Source organism: Oryctolagus cuniculus (assembly GCF_964237555.1).
Source record: "Oryctolagus cuniculus chromosome 17 unlocalized genomic scaffold, mOryCun1.1 SUPER_17_unloc_2, whole genome shotgun sequence".
Taxonomy (NCBI): Eukaryota; Metazoa; Chordata; class Mammalia; order Lagomorpha; family Leporidae; genus Oryctolagus; species Oryctolagus cuniculus.
In genome coordinates, this window is record NW_027208203.1 from 519,710 (window position 1) to 525,590 (window position 5,881).

Genomic DNA, 5,881 nt, shown 5'->3' on the forward strand with positions numbered 1-5,881 from the left:
CCTTAATGTGTTGTACTATGTGAATTAACAGCATAACTAGTACTCAAACAGTACTTTATACTGTGTTTCTGTGTGTTTGTGCAAACTGTTGAAATCTTTACTTAGTATATACTAAATTGATCTTCTATATATAAAGATAATTGAAAATGAACCTTGATGTGAATGGGATGGGAGAGGGAGGGGGGGATGGGATAGCTGAGCATGGAAGGGAGCTTATGGGGGGAAAAGCCACTATAATCAAAAAGTTGTATTTTGGAAATTTATTTATTAAAAAAGGATAAAAAAAAACCATCTGAATTCTCTGATGTATGACAGATTTGTGACAAATGACTTTTTTGCACTATTAATATTTATAAGCTTTTTCCGTGACATGAGTCCCTGTTGGATAAGATGTGATTCCCAGCATAAGATTTGTCATACTTACATTATTTGAGAGAAAATTCTTTGACATGCATTATTTTGTTTATTTATTTTTTAGACAGAGTTAGAAAGAGACAGAGACAAGGGTCTTTCTTCTATTGGCTGCTATGGCTGGAACTATGCCAATCCGAAGCCAGGAGCCAGGTGCTTCCTCCTGGTCTCCCATGCGGGTGCAGGGGCCCAAACACTTGGGCCATCCTCCACTGCCCTCCTGGGCCACAGCAGAGAGCTAGACTGGAGGAGGAGCAATCTGGACTAGAACCCGGCACCCATATGGGATGCCGGAACCACAGGCAGAGGATTGACAAAGGGAGCCACGGCACTGACCCCTCATTATATTCTCAGTCTCTCTTCTGTTCAAATTCCATGATGGATTATGAGGTATGACCTATGACAAAAAGCTTTCCCACATTTATTTCATTCATGAGATCTCCACTTTGTGAATTCTCTAATGTTGTACCTGAGATTTTGGCAAAGCTTTCCAACACTCATTACATTCATAAGATTTCTCCCCCATGTGAATTCTCTGATGTCTTATAGGGTATGACATCTAAGCAAAGGATTTTCCACATGATTACTTTCAAAGGCTTTTTTCCCTGTACAAATTTGATAATGTGCAATGAGGGCTAAATTATGGTAAAAGGCTTTGTGAATCATTACATTCGTAAGATTTTTTCCCATGTGAATTGTTATGATTGATGAGGTATGATTGGCACCAAAGGCATATCCACACTTATTATAATCTTATTGTTCTCCCTGGATGAATTCTGATATTTGATAAAATGAAACTTGCATAAAAAGGCAATTGTGTGCAAAATTCCCTGTATGAATTCTAGATGTTTTTAGTTGTGAATGATATCAAAAGGCTTTCTACCATCATTATTCATGACATTTCTCCCCTTGTGAATTCTCTGATGCTTTCTGATGTTTGACATATGACCAAAGGCTTTTGCACAGTCATTGCCATCATAAGGTTTCTCTCCTGTGACTTCTCTGTTTACTGAGTTCTGAACTGCACATAAAGGCTTTTCCATAGTCATTACATTCATAAGGTTTCTCCCGTGTGGCTTCTCTAATGATTTACAAGGCTTGACTTTTGGCCAAAGGCTTTACCATGGTCATTGAATTCAGAAGGTTTGTCCCTTGTGTGAATTCTCTGATGACTTATGAGGTTTGACTTCTGGCCAAAGGCTTTTCCACAGTCATTACATTCATAGGGTTTCTCCCCTATGTGAATTCTCTGATGGTTTATGAGGTGTGCCTTCTTGACAAAGGTTTTCCCGCAGTCATTGCATTCATAAGGTTTATTCCCTGTGTGAATTCTCTGATGTAGGATGAGATCTGACTTCCACCTAAAGGATTTTCCACACTCATTACATTCATAAGGTTTCTCCCCTGTGTGAATTCTCTGATGACTTATAAGGTTTGACTTCTGGCCAAAGACTTTTCCACACTCATTGCATTCATAAGGTTTATTCCCTGTGTGAATTCTCTGATGACTTATGAGGTTTGTTTTATAACCAAAGGTTTTTCCACATTCATGGCATTCATAAGGTTTCTCCCCTGTGTGAATTCTCTGATGTTTAATCAAATGTAACTTCTGGTAAGTGGCTTCTCCATGTTCATTAAACACATGAGGGTTTTCCACAACATCAGTACCATGATGGATGGTATGGCAGGATTTATAACTGAATGATTTTCCCCAAGGCTTACATGCATAGGGTTTCTTCCCTATAAGCGGTCTATGATTAATTTTAAGATGTGATTGGTCAATGACAGGTTCCAAAGAACTAGTATATTCATAAACTTTCTCTTTTCTGGGACTTTGTTGATGCATACTGAGGTTAGAATTTTTATGGAAATCTTGTTCTATTTGAGTTGTCTTGCCAATAGTGGAGTTGATGTAATACTTTCTACCATAAAATGCCTCTCAGATTTACAAAATATATATTTTCCTTTTGAAGACATTCCCTTGTCCAGTTGGTTCAAAAGCCTGTAGCACAGTCTGAATTTTGTGCTGTTGATTAAGAGCCTCACAGAACTGGAGAGCGTTCCCAGGTAACTTAGTAGCATCAAATTTTTCTTCAGTTTGTAGTTGATCAGGCCCACAGTGGGGATGCACATTGTAACATATATTGTATTCTTCAGGTTTCATTCCTGAATAGATTCTCTTTTTGATACTCAGTTTTGGAATATGGTTTGAAATCAAATGAAGTGTTTTTCTTAATTCAAGGATGTTGGGAGTTGATGTCTTATTATTTTTTGTAACATCCTGATTCAGATTTTTGTCCTGACTTTTCTGGTTTTTCCTAATCAGGTCATCCCTTTTCATGGCAACTGAAGTGAGAAAAAAATAATGTTGTCAATAAATCAAATATAATTGTTTCTCCTGACATACTCATGTAAAAGGAATGAAGTTACTGTATTTAAGAGGGATAAAATTAACAAAATGAATACAAATCACTGCTTGGAATGTCTGCATCCAAAAACAGTGCCAGTTTCAGCCCAGGCTACTCTGCTTCAAATACAGCTCTCTACTAATGTATACTATGGGGCAGCAGATAATGGTTCTTGTGCTTGGGACCCTGTGATATATCAGATTGGAACAGTTGGAATGCCAGGCTTTTGGCTTCAAATTAGTCAGACCTAACTGCTGCAGGTATCTGGGGAGGTAGCTAATAGGAAATCTCTTGCTCACTGTTTCTCCTCTCACTGACTTTCTGCCTTTCACAAAGATGAAACACCTATATAAGATTTTTAAAAAAGGACATATGTTTAGTAAAAATAATCAGCTATTACCTAGAAATCAATTTTTCCCTGTCCTATTCTTTCCAGTTCATTTTTATAAAATTGTCTGTTTTGTACTTCTCTGGTATTTCAACCATCAAGATGGGAAACTTTTACTGGATCATTTTCGTGCAAGTGGAGAAGAGTGAAATTATCTGTATTCCAAGCAGGATCACATTTAAGGGACAAGATTTGCATCTGTGGTTGTCTCATTTTCTGTCTTCCCGGGGAAACAGCATTTGTGGGATTTTTCTAATGAAAAACTGTTTTATCTGCACTCTATTACAGTTTCCCCTTATTTCTAAGGAAACCTGACATCCTCAGCTTCTGAGAACTACAACAGTTGCAGAAAGTTCCAATGTACCACCTTCGGTATACATTCACAACAATTTAAAGAATTCGTTTCTGCAGACCACAATCTGCTCAATTTCATGAAAATTATTTCTATCTCATTGTGAAGATGTCAACCCTGGTTTCCTCCTTTCATTTCTTTCTATGAACAATCCTCTGTGATAATATGTGACTCTGGAGGTTTTGATCAGTTGTTGATTTTCCCATGAAACTTCATTTCCTTTGCCTTCACCAGAGATACTGATCTCCATAGATGCTGTAGAATAACTGTGTCTGAAGTAAGACTTGGGAAAGTAAGACTCATGGAAAGAGCACCACTCAACATCTGCTACACTGCTTCTTCCTTGGCCTCCCTGCCCAAAATGTGCAGACTGACCTGGAAGGCTCTGATGTGGGCATTCTTCCCCCATCCAGGGCTCTGCACATCTCTTCCCTCTCTTACTCCCACTCTTATATTTACAATGTTTCAATTTGAATTCCTTTTCAGATGGTAGATATTCAGATTCTCCATGGACAAATTCTATACCCGTCTTTCATTAAACTTTATAAATACTGCTCACTTATTTGTCAAATACTGAGAAAATGTTACCACTGGGCATGTGATGAGTGTCACTCACCCATGGAGGACAGGCTGCTGTAGGTCTCCAGCATCACATCCCTGTACAGGATTTTCTGAGCTTGGTTCATGTTCTGCCATTCCTCCCAGGTAAAGTACACAGCCAGCTCTTCAAATGCTATCATCACCTGTGATAGAACACTCTTGGTCATCATGTCAACTCTGTCATATAACAATGACAGTTGCATATCTTCTACATGGGTATGGAAGAAGAAGGAAGGATGCTATTTCATTTCAGATTTGTTGAGCATTTGGACAGCCACACAGAAGCATTCAACAGGGGGTCAAACATACGGTATAAAGGCTGGGGAAAATGCCCAAGCTGGAGGGAAACAGGAGTTTCAGCTCAAAAGGCCAGACTATGTCAATGGCCATTGCACAGTAGGTTGAAAGGGAGACAACGTTCACTCTGGAATGAGCAATGTTCAGAAGAATGTAGAAGTATTCAGGGAAAAAGACAAGAAACCAACAGGAAGCTATGAAGGGATTGAACAGAGAAGAATTTCCAGGAAAACACTATACACAGTCAATGCAATTATGGCAGAGAAAAAAATGTTTTAAAAGAGACAGTAAGCATTTAACTTAGTGTTTATGATGCTAGCTCAGATACTCTATCTCTACATCAAATTTCCAAAGTTGGATTTCAGTGCCAGCTCCAGTTTCCAGCTCTCAGCTAATGCAGAACAGGGGAAGGAATGTTGATGCCAAGCAAGAGGAAGGCCTAAATTTTATTCTTGACTCTTGGCTTCAGTTGTGCCCCACCCCTGCTTGATATGATTATTTAGGCAGTAAATGGGTGCATGGGAGCTCTCTAGCTTTCTCTCACTCCATCAACTTCTTTCTCTATCAAGCTCATAAATATTTTTAAATAAGGGAAGATGTCGCTCACCGTCTTCGTGGAGGAATGACACTAAACCCTGCCTAGGCTTCATATCCGAGTCACGGCACCATTATGTCGCTCCCCCTCTTCGTGGAGGAATGACACAGGACCCTGCGTTGTTCTTTGGTCTGCTCGGCCCTCCCCAGGTTTGCTGCTGGTTCTTCCTGGGTTGGCTACCGACCCTTCCACCTCTGTGGAAGGGCGGTTCCCCCTGCCACTTTCCCCACTTCCGCGGGGGAGCAGCACACCGCCAGCCGGCTTTCTCGGGGGCTGCTCAGGTGTTCCTTCAGATAGATGTTCCTGGTGCATGTTGTCTCTCTCCTCCTTTATAGTCCTCTTCCACCAATCCCAACTCTGCTACCCACATGCCGAGTACACTGCTCTCCTCCAATCAGGAGCAGGTCCTGCTGTTTATTGGTTGAACTGGAGGCAGCTGTGTAGAAGCTGTTTCCTCCTCTCCCAGCGCCATATTGTGGGAGAGCAGATGCATAGAATAAGTCTTAATTCCAGTAACAGTATAGTCCAAGTTGCTCCCCACAGATCCCCCTTTCTTTTTATTTTTGGCGTTGATATGCGCCTGTCTTCGGTGCCCCGCGGCGCACACTCTGCTCTGCTTGCTGGAGTTGCCCACAGGTGCTTACAAGCCCTACCAATCAGGCAAACCAAATCCAGGTCCTCTCTTTGCCATGTTGTGATGAGGTTTTTAGGCGCTGATGCGTGCCTGTGTTCGGTGCCCTGTAGCGCATGCTCTGCTCTGCTAGAACTGCCTGCAGGTGCTTACAAGCCCTACCAATCAGGCAAACCGAATCCAAGCCTTCTCATTGCCG

General features: G+C 40.9%; 1 pseudogene; it reads right to left on the minus strand.

Moving 5' to 3' along the window:
• Positions 1–454: 454 nt before the first annotated feature.
• On the minus strand, positions 455–5,084 carry LOC138847885 (zinc finger protein OZF-like; annotated as a pseudogene).
• Positions 5,085–5,881: the final 797 nt, after the last annotated feature.